This window comes from Triticum aestivum, chromosome 3D, assembly GCF_018294505.1.
Source record: "Triticum aestivum cultivar Chinese Spring chromosome 3D, IWGSC CS RefSeq v2.1, whole genome shotgun sequence".
Classification (NCBI taxonomy): domain Eukaryota; kingdom Viridiplantae; phylum Streptophyta; class Magnoliopsida; order Poales; family Poaceae; genus Triticum; species Triticum aestivum.
In genome coordinates this window covers 428,005,106-428,022,028 of record NC_057802.1, presented here as the reverse complement: position 1 = coordinate 428,022,028, position 16,923 = coordinate 428,005,106, and positions in this window count along the sequence as shown.

Below are 16,923 nucleotides of genomic sequence, written 5' to 3'. Positions count from 1 at the left end.
TTAAAATGGGAAGCGTCTAGAAGATTCCAAAATCGGAATCCACGAAAAATTCGCACGCGCATTGTGTACAGTTGACGGACAGTTCGAAGGAGAAGAATAAAAATGTAAATGGGCCAAGCCCTGTTGGGACATCGAGGGAGATTGTAGTAGGCCCATTTTCCCCCTTCTCGAAAGACTTTTCACGACAATGCAGACTTTTGTACGTGAACTAGTAAGATGCCCGTGCATTGCACGGGACACCAAGATTGGAGGTGGACGGCGCCGGTAGCGGCCATCACACCATATTGTTCCATGGCCTTCTGGATGTGGTGGCGAAGAGATAAGGCTGATTGGGAGAGACAAGGAGTTGTTTGTAAATATGAAAACAAGTGTGGGCATCTTTTTGCAAAACTGCAGCAGTTTGCTTTGTATGCGTCAGATCTAGATCCGACGGCTATTGATGAAAGATGGCAGGCACACCATCATCATCAACTTAGGTTTTTATATGAGTAGAGATGCGTTATCCCAACCTAAGCAACGTTCTTTGTTTTTTCGGAAGCGACCTAGTTGGTTTTTTAGGCTTCTAGAAACTTTTGGTCGGTTTGGGGAAGCTTCTAGAAGCTATCAGATGGCTTTTTTGGCTTTCTATTTGGTTTTTGGTTCTTTTTTATTTGTCTTTTTTGGCGAACTTTTTTTTTCAAATGTTTGATTTGTTTTTCAAAAATCGTGAACTTTTTGCACATTAGTGAAGTTTTAAAAATGCATGGACTTTTCTTCAAATGCGTAAACTTTTTTGAACTAGTGAACTCTTTCCAGTTCGTGAAAGTTTTTCAAATACGTGAGCTCTTTTTAAATCCCGTGAACTTTTTTCAAAGCCGTGAAATTTTCCAAATCCTGTGAACTTTTTGTGAACTCATGAACTTTTTCGAATTCGTGAACTTTGTTTGGATCCCATGAACTTTTTTTGAACTCATGAAGTTTTCAAGTTCGTGAACTTTTTCAAAAACATGACCTTTATTTGAACCCATGATTTTTTCGAATTCACGTGCAATCTTTTAAAAATATTGTGTTTTTAAATTGTATTTTTTGAAAAGTCAACAATCAATGATGGACCAGTCAACTGCGAAAAACAACGCGCCCCGAGCGAGCGCTCGCCTTTTTTTGGGTCGGCCAATGAGGGAGGGGGGATGGTGGGCGTTGGCTTCCTTCCACGACGCTTAAGGCCTTGTACAATGTAAGATGCTTAGGGGAGGTGCTTAGGCCTTGTACAATGGGAGGTGCTTAGGAAAATAAACCGAGTTTTTCTGAAGCACCGGTGCCTATTTATACAGGAGAGACGCTTAGTTAAGTGTCTACCCTGTACAAATAAGCACCGGTGCTTAAAAAATATCTGGTTTATTTCTTTAAGCACCTCCCTAAGCACCTCCCATTGTACAAGGCCTTATAAATAAACCAGAATTTTCTTAAGCACCGATGCTTATTTGTACAGGATAGACGCTTAATTAGGCGCCTCTCCTATAGAAATAGGCACCGGTGCTTTAGAAAAATCTGGTTTATTTTTCTAAACACCTCCCTAAGCATCTAGAATTGTACAAGGCCTAAAAACTGACGCTACATGCGCTAAATAGGAATTGCGATGACCTGTGGTTGGTTTGCCACTTGCGGTTAGTAGGCTGTTGGTCTCAGTATTCCAGTAGCCGAACACAAGTGGGGTACGTATGATGGGCCCATCAGCTACAAGGGATTGGGCTGCTCTCATAAAATGGCCCGAGGTAGGCTGTCCTACATGTTGGGCTCAGAACTCTCAATAAATAGACACGAAATTTCTAAACTCGAGCTCACATGGCCTCGGGGAAGAAAAATATTCAGTACAAGCCTCTCTCCCAGGGATGCCACCAATTTCCCTCTAATTAGGGTTTCCTCCTCTCGGGGCGATTCCGGTTGCCGCCGTTGAGTTCTGCGATCCCCTGCCTCCGCCGTGATCCCCTGCCGTCTTCCCCTTGATTAGGGGGCGCCGTAGGCGCTCGCTGGTCCAGGCGGCGGTGGGGAGGGGGAGGACCTAGGGTTCCTCTGGAAGGCCCGATAGTTCTGTCGGGTTAGGGATCGAAGGTAGATGGCATCTGATGGAGCTGCAGGATCGGCTTCGGCGGTGCTAGAGGTTGACGACGTGGCAACACTGATGAAAGAATTGGGACTGCGAGAAGAGGATCTCGATGACGTGCTTTTTGATGAGAAGGATGCGCCATTGGAGGCGGCTCGATGGATTGCGCTCGTCAAGGTCAACAGTGCCAAAACCTATAGTCAATTTTGGTTTTTCAGGAACATGAGATCAGCTTGGGATCTTGCCCAAGAGGTTCAGTTCAAGCCTTTAGAGGAAAATCTTTACACAGCTCAATTTGCATGCTTGGGAGATTGGGAGCGTGTAACCCAGGAAGGGCCTTGGCACTTTAGAGGAGATGCGGTAATTCTTAAACCGTATGATGGAATAGCTAAACCCTCCACTGTCCAACTTGACTCCATTGAGATCTGGGTGCAAATTCATGATATACCACCCCTCTATGCTCATCTAGTGTCATCTTTGGCAGCAAAGATAGGAGAGGTACTGTTCGCTGAACCCCCGTCGCAAGACTTTACGGGGAATTTTCACAGAGTTTGGGTGAGGATCAATGTCACCAAGCCGCTAAAGAACACAGTCTCGATGATACAAGAAGGAAGAAGGCAGATCTACAGGGTGAAATATGATAAACTCCCAGATTGGTGTGCGGTTTGTGGCATGTTAGGTCACCTATTTAAAGAACATGGCACCGGCATCCATCCTCCTTCTGCTTTGATATTCAAGGACTTGAGGGCTACCTGGGCAATGCGCACGGGCCAGGGGCCTGGTGGGGGCCGAGGACGGCGTGGTGGCCGTAGAGGAGGTCGAGGTGGCCGGGGGAGTAGTGATCGGGACGAACATGATCTTGCTCGTGGTAAGCCTGATGGGGGCACAAAGGAAGATCTGCACATGTCTGATGCGGAGCTCAACAGAAAGAGGACACAGGTGAATGCAATGGTGAAGTCTTATGGGGCAGGCCAGGGTGTGATAATGAATGGTGGCGTCTTGGCGCTACCACCATCTCAAACACCGGTGAGCCCACCCCCAAAGCAAGATCTGAAGAGGGCGAAAACGAGCTTGGTCGGGGAGCAAAGTGCACAGGGGAAGATTGATAACAAGATAGGTGACAAGTTACTTGAAGCAGCATCGGCGGACTCCTTCGGGGAGTACTGCCGGGCACAATGAGTCTCCTCAGCTGGAACTGCCGCAGCGCGGGCAAGGCCGCGACAGTCCGAGAGCTCCGTGAGCTAGTACCGAAATTTGCCCCTACCCTGCTTTGTATCGTTGAAACACAAATTGATAGGCATAGGGTAGAAAAAACTAGCAAGTACTCTTGGTTATGACAATGCTTTTGCTGTTAGTAGTCAAGGCCGCAGTGGTGGTCTTGGAATATTCTGGAGCAATCCAATAAAGGTTGAAATTTTGGGCTACTCAATGTATCATATAGATTGTAGAGTAGATGAACCTGATCATGATCCATGGCGAGCTTCGTGTTTCTATGGAGAAGCACAGACACAACTACGTTACCAGACTTGGGACACGATGAAAGGAATTGCAAGTTTAAGTCCACTTCCTTGGATTTGCTTCGGTGATTTCAACGAGGCTCTACGTCCAGATGAACAACAAGGTATTGGAGAACGTTGCAATGCTCAAATCCAGGGCTTTCGAGATGCGGTGGACGTTTGCATGTTGGAGGATATTGGCTATCAGGGCAACTTTTGGACCTTTGAAAAAAAGGTAATGGAGGGCAGCTATACCCGGGTGCGTTTGGATCGAGCTCTTGCATCTTCTGAGTGGATGGCGAGGTTCCCTAATGCAATGGTCAAGCATCTCACGACGGCCACTTCGGATCACAGCCCGATCTTGATCATGATGGATGACGAACAAGGGAGGCCTCCGGCAAAACCTCCTTTCAGATACGAGGTGATGTGGGAAACACATGGGGAGTGGAATGATACTATGAAACATTTGTGGGGCGTGGACCAGCTGGCCTTGAGCCTTGAGGAGCTGCGGACTAAGCTAGATGACATGGCACATAATCTTGGCAGGTGGAATAGGGAAACTTTCGGCAGCGTCCGAAAAGAAATCAAAGAGTTGTTGCAAGAACTCGAGCGGTTGCGTGGTGATCCCACAAGGATAGGACCGACACATCGAGAGATTGGTTGAACTATATCACCGCGAAGAGCTTATGTGGAGGCAACGATCCAGAATTGAGTGGCTAACTTCAGGTGACAAAAATACCAGATTCTTCCATCTTCGAGCGGGTAAGAGGAGGAAGAAAAATATGATAAAGGCACTGGTTAATGCGCTCGGGGTGACTGTTGAGGACCTGGCTGAACTTAGTGTTGGGGAACGTAGTAATTTCAAAAAATTTCCTACACACACGCAAGATCATGGTGATGCATAGCAACGAGAGGGGAGAGTGTTGTCCACATACCCTCGTAGACCGAAAGCGGAAGCGTTATCACAACGTGGTTGATGTAGTCGTACGTCTTCACGATCCGACCGATCAAGTACCGAACGTACGACACCTCCGAGTTCTACACACGTTCAGCTCGATGACGTCCCTCGAACTCCGATCCAGCCGAGTGTTGAGGGAGAGTTTCGTCAGCACGACGGCGTGGTGACGATGATGTTGTTCCACCGACGCAGGGCTTCGCCTAAGCTCCGCAACGGTATTATCGAGGTGTAATATGGTGGAGGGGGGCACCGCACACGGCTAAGAGATCTCAAGGATCAATTGTTGTGTCTCTGGGGTGCCCCCCTGCCCCCGTATATAAAGGAGCAAGGGGAAGGCAGCCGGCCAAGGGGAGAGGCGCGCCATAGGGGGGAGTAGGACTCCTCCTTTCCTTGTGGGAGTAGGAGAAGGGAAGGGGGAAGGAGAAAGAAGGAAGGGTGCGCCCCCCTTCCCTAGTCCAATTCGGACCAGACCAAGGGGAGGGGTGCGGCCACCCTTGAGGCCCTTTTTCTTCTTTCCCGTATGGCCCAATAAGGCCCAATACGTATTCCCGTAACTCTCCGGTACTCCGAAAAATACCCGAATCACTCGGAACCTTTCCGAAGTCCGAATATAGTCGTCCAATATATCGATTTTTACGTCTCGACCATTTCGAGACTCCTAGTCATATCCCCGATCTCATCCGGGACTCCGAACTCCTTCGGTACATCAAAGCTCAATAAAACTGTCATCGTAACGTTAAGCGTGTGGACCCTACGGGTTCGAGAACTATGTAGACATGACCGAGACATGTCTCCGGTCAATAACCAATAGCGGGACCTAGATGCCCATATTGGCTCCCACATATTCTACGAAGATCTTTATCGGTCAGACCGCATAACAACATACGTTGTTCCCTTTGTCACCGGTATGTTACTTGCCCGAGATTTGATCGTCGGTATCTCGATACCTAGTTCAATCTTGTTACCGGCAAGTCTCTTTACTCTTTCCGTAATACATCATCCCGCAACTAACTCATTAGTCACAATGCTTGCAAGGCTTATAGTGATGTGCATTACCGAGTGGGCCCAGAGATACCTCTCCGACAATTGGAGTGACAAATCCTAATCTCGAAATACGCCAACCCAACAAGTACCTTTGGAGACACCTGTAGAGTACCTTTATAATCACCCATTTACGTTGTGACGTTTGGTAGCACACAAAGTGTTCCTCCGGTAAACGGGAGTTGCATAATCTCATAGTTATAGGAACATGTATAAGTCATGAAGAAAGCAATAGCAACATACTAAACGATCGAGTGCTAAGCTAACGGAATGGGTCAAGTCAATCACGTCATTCTCCTAATGAGGTGATCTCGTTAATCAAATGACAACTTATGTCTATGGCTAGGAAACATAACCATCTTTGATTAACGAGCTAGTCAAGTAGAGGCATACTAGTGACACTCTGTTTGTCTATATATTCACACATGTATTATGTTTCCGGTTAATACAATTCTAGCATGAATAATAAACATTTATCATGATATGAGGAAATAAATAATACTCCCTCCGTCCGAAAATACTTGTCTTCAAAATAGATAAAAAGGGATGTATCTAGAACTAAAATACATCTAGATACATCCCCATTTATTCATTTTGATGACAAGTATTTCCGGATGGAGGGAGTACTTTATTATTGCCTCTAGGGCATATTTCCTTCAGTCTCCCACTTGCACTAGAGTCAATAATCTAGATTACACAGTAATGATTCTTACACCCATGGAGCCTTGGTGCTGATCATGTTTTGCTCGTGGAAGAGGCTTAGTCAACGGGTCTGTAACATTCAGATCCGTATGTATCTTGCAAATTTCTATGTCTCCCACCTGGACTAAATCCCGGATGGAATTGAAGCGTCTTTTGATGTGCTTGGTTCTCTTGTGAAATCTGGATTCCTTTGCCAAGGCAATTGCACCAGTATTGTCACAAAAGATTTTCGTAGGACCCGATGCACTAGGTATGACACCTAGATCGGATATGAACTCCTTCATCCAGACTCCTTCATTTGCTGCTTCCGAAGCAGCTATGTACTCCGCTTCACATGTAGATCCCGCCACGACGCTTTGTTTAGAACTGCACCAACTGACAGCTCCACCGTTCAATGTAAATACGTATCCGGTTTGCGATTTAGAATCGTCCGGATCAGTGTCAAAGCTTGCATCAACGTAACCATTTACGATGAGCTCTTTGTCACCTCCATATACGAGAAACATATCCTTAGTCCTTTTCAGGTATTTCAGGATGTTCTTGACCGCTGTCCAGTGATCCACTCCTGGATTACTTTGGTACCTTCCTGCTAGACTTATAGCAAGGCATACATCAGGTCTGGTACACAGCATTGCATACATGATAGAGCCTATGGCTGAAGCATAGGGGACATCTTTCATCTTCTCTCTATCTTCTGCAGTGGTCGGGCATTGAGTCTTACTCAACTTCACACCTTGCAATACAGGCAAGAATCCTTTCTTTGCTTGATCCATTTTGAACTTCTTCAAAACTTTGTCAAGGTATGTGCTTTGTGAAAGTCCAATTAAGCGTCTTGATCTATCTCTATAGATCTTGATGCCCAATATATACGCAGCTTCACCGAGGTCTTTCATTGAAAAACTCTTATTCAAGTATCCCTTTATGCTATCCAGAAATTCTATATCATTTCCAATCAGTAATATGTCATCCACATATAATATCAGAAATGCTACAGAGCTCCCACTCACTTTCTTGTAAATACAGGCTTCTCCAAAAGTCTGTATAAAACCAATTGCTTTGATCACACTATCAAAGCGCTTATTCCAACTCCGAGAGGCTTGCACCAGTCCATAAATGGATCGCTGGAGCTTGCACACTTTGTTAGCTCCCTTTGGATCGACAAAACCTTCTGGTTGCATCATATACAACTCTTGTTCTAGAAATCCATTCAGGAATGCAGTTTTGACATCCATTTGCCAAATTTCATAATCATAAAATGCGGCAATTGCTAACATGATTCGGACAGACTTAAGCATCGCTACGGGTGAGAAGGTCTCATCGTAGTCAATCCCTTGAACTTGTCGAAAACCTTTCGCAACAGGTCGAGCTTTATAGACAGTAACATTACCATCAGCGTCAGTCTTCTTCTTGAAGATCCATTTATTTTCAATGGCTTGCCGATCATTGGGCAAGTCAACCAAAGTCCATACTTTGTTCTCATACATGGATCCCATCTCAGATTTCATGGCCTCAAGCCATTTTGCGGAATCTGGGCTCACCATCGCTTCTTCATAGTTCGTAGGTTCGTCATGGTCTAGTAACATAACTTCCAGAACAGGATTACCATACCACTCTGGTGCGGATCTTACTCTGGTTGATCTACGAGGTTCAGTAATAACTTGATCTGAAGTTTCATGATCATCATCATTAACTTCCTCACTAATTGGTGTAGGTGTCTCAGAAACTGGTTTCTGTGATGAACTACTTTCCAATAAGGGAGCAGGTATAGTTACCTCATCAAGTTCTACTTTCCTCCCACTCACTTCTTTCGAGAGAAACTCCTTCTCTAGAAAATTTCCGAATTTAGCAACAAAAGTTTTGCCTTCGGATCTGTGATAGAAGGTATACCCAACAGTCTCCTTTGGGTATCCTATGAAGACACATTTCTTCGATTTGGGTTCGAGCTTATCAGGTTGAAGTTTCTTCACATAAGCATCGCAGCCCCAAACTTTAAGAAACGACAACTTTGGTTTCTTGCCAAACCACAGTTCATAAGGCGTCGTCTCAACGGATTTTGATGGTGCCCTATTTAACGTGAATGCAGCCGTCTCTAAAGCATAACCCCAAAACGATAGCGGTAAATCAGTAAGAGACATCATAGATCGCACCATATCTAGTAAAGTGCGATTACGACGTTCGGAGACACCATTACGCTGTGGTGTTCCGGGTGGCGTGAGTTGCGAAACTATTCCGCATTGTTTCAAATGTAGACCAAACTCGTAACTCAAATATTCTCCTCCACGATCTGATGGTAGAAACTTTATTTTCTTGTTACGATGATTTTCAACTTCACTCTGAAATTCTTTGAACTTTTCAAATGTTTCAGACTTATGTTTCATTAAGTAGATATACCCATATCTGCTTAAATCATCTGTGAAGGTGAGAAAATAACGATATCCGCCACGAGCCTCAACATTCATCGGACCACATACATCTGTATGTATGATTTCCAACAAATCTGTTGCTTTATCCATAGTTCCGGAGAATGGTGTTTTAGTTATCTTGCCCATGAGGCACGGTTCGCAAGTACCAAGTGATTCATAATCAAGTGGTTCCAAAAGTCCATCAGTATGGAGTTTCTTCATGCGCTTTACACCGATATGACCTAAACGGCAGTGCCACAAATAAGTTGCACTATCATTATCAACTCTGCATCTTTTGGTTTCAATATTATGAATATGTGTATCACTACTATCGAGATTCAACAAAAATAGACCACTCTTCAAGGGTGCATGACCATAAAAGATATTACTCATATAAATAGAACAACCATTATTCTCTGATTTAAATGAATAACCGTCTCGCATCAAACAAGATCCAGATATAATGTTCATGCTCAACGCTGGCACCAAATAACAATTATTTAGGTCTAAAACTAATCCCGAAGGTAGATGTAGAGGTAGCGTGTCGACCACGATCACATCGACTTTGGAACCATTTCCCACGCGCATCGTCACCTCGTCCTTAGCCAATCTTCGCTTAATCCGTAGCCTCTGTTTCGAGTTGCAAATATTAGCAACAGAACCAGTATCAAATACCCAGGTGCTACTGCGAGCATTAGTGTCACGACCGGTTTTTCAATAAAATATTTATTGAGAGACCAATCCCTTTTACGGACCAGTAAAGAAGAATTCCTTCTCACTGGTAGACAATATCTTGGTCACAGAAGAAAAATACCAGGAGTACTGAATATAATACAAGGTTGAGCGGAGACTGCTCAACAATTTATTACATGAACGCCGATGAAACATAACGGCGGATAGGGTGGCATGACTACTAACTCACGATAACAACGGTGGTGGAAATATCACCGCGAAGTGGGTGATATGACTCCTGAAAACTACAGCTCTTCGAGCGTCGGAGTGAGGCTCGAGGAGACTTATTGCGGGTGGCGGAAGCGTATATAATACAAGTGACCAATATCCGGGATCGCACAGGACTGACTGGGACTCCTCTAGGCGTCGGACGCATTATCAAACTCTTCATCCAAGAGATCGCCTTCGTCAACATCTGGCCAAATCAACAAGCCAGGTGAGTACTATGAAAGTACTCGCAAGACAGTTCGGACATAAGATATAACAAATGTAAACATGAAGCATATGAATAGATTAACAAGTGCGTTCAGACATAGAGACAATAATGCATGGGGAAATAACAGAGAAGTCGGGCGGTAGTCCTCCCGAAATCCCAAAATAAATACTGGGTGCCAAACGAGGGTCTGAATGACTCCTCGAGAGGAAACCGCAAGAATAATAATACCGGTGCCAAACGAGGGTCTGAATGACTCCTCGAGAGGAAACTGCAAGAATAATAATACCGGTGCCAAACGAGGGTCTGAATGACTCCTCGAGAGGAAACTGCAAGAATAATAGCCGCAGTCGGGCGTCGGGGCGACACCACATAAAGGGCTTATAACAGAAAAAGAAAGACAATGCGTGCCACAGTCGGACGTCTGAGCGACATCACATAAAGGGCTTATATATGGAAAGTAAGAGACAAACATGCCACAGTCGGACGTTTGAGCGACATCACATAAAGGGCTTATATTCCTTACTTAGCAGCTCATGAATTTTAAATCATATCATGAGGATAATCAGACATGAGACAAACAACAGGGTTAGTCCATCCACAGGAATAACGTTCAGCCAAGATTTCTACTCTAACTCACTTATCGGAAGGGAGAATATACCACGAGGTTACGACATAGACATGGATACGCTGATCACGATACTTGACCTCGGATACGATGACTCGAAAGGATTTGACTCTGCAGAGTTGTACTTTAACCACAGTCAACGGATTTCAGTAGTCACGGGGACTAGTTCCGTTTACGGTGTTTTGGAAGAAACACATCTAACCAGTACACACCCATTCAACATTCCAAAGCCAGGAATCACCCTCGGCAACGTTCAAGAAAAACCTTGAGACGGGGAGGCTACAACCTCGCGTAGCATGGGATCAAAATTTCTATACGCGCGCTCTAAGGGGTGCCCCCCTCTCGGTCCCAACCGGAAACACCCATGCCCCCTGACCGGATGACTGGCTTTAATCCAGGGCCATGGAACCATCATCCCGGCCCCTCTGTTTGGTGTGTACACGGAAAGAGGTTACCAACTTACTAAACCGCATTCTGGCAAAAAACATGTGGTAGCACGGAAGGGGGAAGAACGATAACGTGACTCCGTCCACGTTAACGTCGGGAATTGTCGGATGACGCAAGGCTGGCATGCTACAACAGTACCACCTTGCTGCCCTTCATGTCACCACATGATTAGGCCATCTCTCATCAGAGATCATCGCAACTTTGGAACACACGGGTAGTTGCCTCACAAGCAACGAGATACTCACCGATACTCATATGCCACGCACAACCTTTCACGCAAACATGCAAAACACCTATCATATCAAAGGTTCAAACATGCTTGCCTGGTTCGGAGAAGTCGGAGTCTAGCTCGGCGAAGTTCGCGGCTCCGTCACCTCTTCCGGAACCTACGGTATAGCGAAGAAGCATACTAACGTGAAAACCAACGCGTGCATAAAAGTTGTTCCAAATTTTTTCCAAATAAATCCCATAAAAAACTAGACGAAATTATAAGATTGTCAGAAAAAGAATCATTCAAAAATCACTTTTTATTAAAAAGTTATAAGGGTTTCTGTCCAGGGACTCATCTCTAATGAAACAGAGAAGTTCCAGGGGCTTAACTGAGAAAACAGAAAACGCTTCGGAAAGAAACGCGCCAGCTCAAATAGAAAACGTATTTGCCCGAAGGCGCCAACAAAAAAACGTTTCGAGGGAGAAGAGAATAGAGGCTGACGGGGGGTCCACATGTCAGGTTTAAAAAGTTCGCCGGCGCCCGAAGACTGCGGTGGTCGCCGGCGTCGAACCACGGCGAGACAGGGAGATCGGAGTGTACCAAGAGCTTCAGCGTGTCCTTCTGCGTCGGTGGGTGGTGGACTCGACCGACGGAGAGCACCACGTCGACGGCGACACTTTCTCCGGCAGACGGCGGCTCGGGTGATGGTGGGGAACTCCGGTGGTGTGCTGCAAACTTCGAATTGAAGCGCGGGTCAGAAGGAGGAATGCACTAGAGAGCTACTGGCAAGAGATGGGAGGCAGAGGTGCACGCACGGGAGCGAATCGAGCTGGATCCCGTGGCGGGTCGCGGCGGCCGGAGTTGAGGAAGGAGACTTCCTCGGGGCTCTTCCAGTGGCTAGGCAGGGTCTTGGTGGAGTGTAGAGGTGGTGTGGGTACTAGCTGGAGCTCGGGGCCTCTATTTATAGGCGGCTCGAGGGGTGGCCATGAACGGGGTTGCTCCGGCGAGCAATTACGGCGAGGCAGTGGCTTGGCAGGGAGTTTAGGTGGCCAGACAGCATCAGTGAGGTGTACTGGTGCCGTTCCCCCGCTAATCCCAGTCGGTCTTGGCGTAATGGCGCCGGTCCACGGTGGGGTGGCCGCACGGGCACGACGGCGGCAGAGAGCGCGCTCCGCGCCCAGCGGTTCACGACGAGGGTGGCAGCGCGCACTGGGGAGTGGAAGACCACGCGGCGCTCTCCGGTGGCTTGGGCGGCGCTGGGTGGCGCCGTCTGCGCTGCGCCTCTCTCTGGCGGCCGCAAAGCCGCCGCTGGCGTCGGTCACGGGGCGGCGCACCTCCTCCAGCTCGTCACCGACGCCCGCAAGCATCCAGGCGCTCGTGCGGTGCAGAGGACAAGGGGGAGGGGACGGGAAACACGGCGACGCCGAGGCACTGGCGAGATCGACTACGGACACTGAAGAAACGACAGCAACACTGAACTGTTCTCTGAATTTGACTGAACCTGATTTTGACAATGCTCTGCAGGTGTTCGACAGAATGATTTGGCAAGGAGACAATTTTTCCTGGGGCTGGGACTTGGTGAGGTGACCTCTCAATGCACCCAGGGGTTGCCTGATTTTTCTCAGAATTTTTGGAGAGGGATTTGAATGAATTTCATCAAATTTGGCAAAACTGGTCCAAACTTGCAGCAAGTATAGTTTGAAAAATTTGAACTGAAGACCAGCGGATCTTCATGGATCTTGGTTGAGGGTTCAAAGGACTAGGAAGGGAAATTGGTTTGGGGGCAAAAATCAAAACAGAAATGGTAGCTCCTTTGTAAATCTCCAAGGGCTAGAATAGAAGGCAGAAATTGTTTTGATAAGATTTAAATGGAAAATAAATATATGGGGAGGTTCAACTTGCTGGATTTGATGCAAATCATGATCCAAAGATGAGGAAAGTTTTATGAGAGTGGATTTGCACTAAGGTCATGGCAAGAGAGATTTGTTGAAAGGGGCAAAGAATCATTCCAAAAGCCATAGGGCATTTTCAAAGGAATTTTCAAAAGGCATTTTCCCCAAGTGACAAGCATTTTGGTTTGAGTCCAAATAAAAAGAAAGAACCTCCAAGACCAACATCAAGTCTTGGGTGAATCCAAATAAAACCCTTGCCATAAAAATATATTTTAAAAGGGAGGGTCCTTTTGAAGAAAAATTTAAAACACCTCCCTCAAGTCAAATTTTTTTTTTGAAAAGGCCAAATAAAATTTTGGGTGTCACAATTAGTAAGGTACACATCAATAACATGTATATCACATATACCTTTGTTCACCTTGCCATCCTTCTTATCCGCCAAATACTTTGGGCAGTTCCGCTTCCAGTGACCAGTTTGCTTGCAGTAGAAGCACTCAGTTTCAGGCTTAGGTCCAGACTTAGGTTTCTTCTCCTGAGCAGCAACTTGTTTGCTGTTCTTCTTGAAGTTACCTTTCTTCTTCCCTTTACCCTTTTTCTTGAAACTGGTGGTCTTATTGACCATCAACACTTGATGCTCCTTTTTGATTTCTACCTCCGCAACCTTTAGCATTGCGAAGAGCTCGGGAATTGTCTTACTCATCCCTTGCATATTATAGTTCATCACGAAGCTCTTGTAGCTTGGTGGCAGTGATTTAAGAATTCTGTCAATAACGCTATCATCCGGAAGATTAACTCCCAGTTGAATCAAGTGATTGTTATACCCAGACATTTTGAGTATATGCTCACTGACAGAACTATTCTCTTCCATCTTGCAGCTGAAGAACTTATTGAAGACTTCATATCTCTCAATTCGGGCATTTGCTTGAAATATTAACTTCAACTCCTGGAACATCTCATATGCTCCATGACGTTCAAAACGTCGTTGAAGACCCGGTTCTAAGCCGTAAAGCATGGCACACTGAACTATCGAGTAGTCATCAGCTTTGCTCTGCCAGACGTTCATAACATCTGGTGTTGCTCCTGCAGCAGGCCTGGCACCCAGCGGTGCTTCCAGGACGTAATTCTTCTGTGCAGCAATGAGGATAATCCTCAAGTTACGGACCCAGTCCGTGTAATTGCTACCATCATCTTTCAACTTTGCTTTCTCAAGAAACGCATTAAAATTCAACGGAACAACAACACGGGCCATCTATCTACAATTAACATAGACAAGCAAAATACTATCAGGTACTAAGTTCATGATAAATTCAAGTTCAATTAATCATATTACTTAAGAACTCCCACTTAGATAGACATCCCTCTAATCCTCTAAGTGATCACGTGATCCATATCAACTAAACCATGTCCGATCATCACGTGAGATGGAGTAGTTTCAACGGTGAACATCACTATGTTGATCATATCTACTATATGATTCACGCTCGACCTTTCGGTCTCCGTGTTCCGGGGCCGTATCTGTTATATGCTAGGCTCGTCAAGTTTAACCTGAGTATTCCGCGTGTGCAACTGTTTTGCACCCATTGTATTTGAACGTAGAGCCTATCACACCCGATCATCACGTGGTGTCTCAACACGAAGAACGTTCGCAACGGTGCATACTCAGGGAGAACACTTATACTTTGATAATTTAGTGAAGGATCATCTTATAATGCTACCGTCAAAACAAAGCAAGATAAGATGCATAAAGGATTAACATCACATGCAATCAATATAAGTGATATGATATGGCCATCATCATCTTGTGCTTGTGATCTCCATCTCCGAAGCACCGTGCTTGTGATCTCCATCTCCGAAGCATCGTCATGATCACCATCATCACCGGCGCGACACCTTGATCTCCATCGTAGCATCGTTGTCGTCTCGTCAATCTTATGCTTCTATGACTATCGCTACCGCTTAGTGATAAAGTAAAGCATTACATGGCGATTGCATTGCATACAATAAAACGACAACCATATGGCTCCTGCCAGTTGCCGATAACTCGGTTACAAAACATGATCATCTCATACAACAAATTATATCACATCATGTCTTGACCATATCACATCACAACATGCCCTGCAAAAACAAGTTAGACGTCCTCTACTTTGTTGTTGCAAGTTTTACGTGGCTGCTATGGGCTTAGCAAGAACCGTTCTTACCTACGCATCAAAACCACAACGATAGTTTGTCAAGTTGGTGCTGTTTTAACCTTCGCAAGGACCGGGCGTAGCCACACTCGGTTCAACTAAAGTGAGAGAGACAGACACCCGCCAGTCACCTTTAAGCAACGAGTGCTCGCAACGGTGAAACCAGTCTCGCGTAAGCGTACGCGTAATGTCGGTCCGGGCCGCTTCATCTCACAAATCGCTGAACCAAAGTATGACATGCTGGTAAGCAGTATGACTTATATCGCCCACAACTCACTTGTGTTCTACTTGTGCATAGCATCAACGCATAAAACCAGGCTCGGATGCCACTGTTGGGGAACGTAGTAATTTCAAAAAATTTACTACGCACACGCAAGATCATGGTGATGCATAGCAACGAGAGGGGAGACTGTTGTCCACGTACCCTTGTAGACCGAAAGCGGAAGCGTTATCACAACGCGGTTGATGTAGTCGTACGTCTTCACGATCCGACCGATCAAGTACCGAACGTACGGCACCTCCGAGTTCTACACACGTTCAGCTCGATGACGTCCCTCGAACTCCGATCCAGCCGAGTGTTGAGGGAGAGTTTCGTCAGCACGACGGCGTGGTGACGATGATGTTGTTCCACCGATGCAGGGCTTCGCCTAAGCTCCGCAACGGTATTATCGAGGTGTAATATGGTGGAGGGGGGCACCGCACACGGCTAAGAGATCTCAAGGATCAATTGTTGTGTCTCTGGGGTGCCCCCCTGCCCCTGTATATAAAGGAGCAAGGGGAGGGCAGCCGGCCAAGGGGAGAGGCGCGCCATAGGGGGGAGTCCTACTCCCACCGGGAGTAGGACTCCTCCTTTCCTTGTGGGAGTAGGAGAAGGGAAGGGGGAAGGAGAAAGAAGGAAGGGTGTGCCCCCCTTCCCTAGTCCAATTCGGACCAGACCAAGGGGAGGGGTGCGGCCACCCTTGAGGCCCTTTTTCTTCTTTCCCGTATGGCCCAATAAGGCCCAATACGTATTCCCGTAACTCTCCGGTACTCCGAAAAATACCCGAATCACTCGGAACCTTTCCGAAGTCCGAATATAGTCGTCCAATATATCGATTTTTACGCCTCGACCATTTCGAGACTCCTCGTCATATCCCCGATCTCATCCGGGACTCCGAACTCCTTCGGTACATCAAAGCTCAATAAAACTGTCATCGTAACGTTAAGCGTGCGGACCCTACGGGTTCGAGAACTATGTAGACATGACCGAGACATGTCTCCGGTCAATAACCAATAGCGGGACCTAGATGCCCATATTGGCTCCCACATATTCTACGAAGATCTTTATCGGTCAGACCGCATAACAACATACGTTGTTCCCTTTGTCACCGGTATGTTACTTGCCCGAGATTTGATCGTCGGTATCTCGATACCTAGTTCAATCTCGTTACCGGCAAGTCTCTATACTCTTTCTGTAATACATCATCCCGCAACTAACTCATTAGTCACAATGCTTGCAAGGCTTATAGTGATGTGCATTACCGAGTGGGCCCAGAGATACCTCTCCGACAATTGGAGTGACAAATCCTAATCTCGAAATACGCCAACCCAACAAGTACCTTTGGAGACACCTGTAGAGTACCTTTATAATCACCCATTTACGTTGTGACGTTTGGTAACACACAAAGTGTTCCTCCGGTAAACGGGAGTTGCATAATCTCATAGTTATAGGA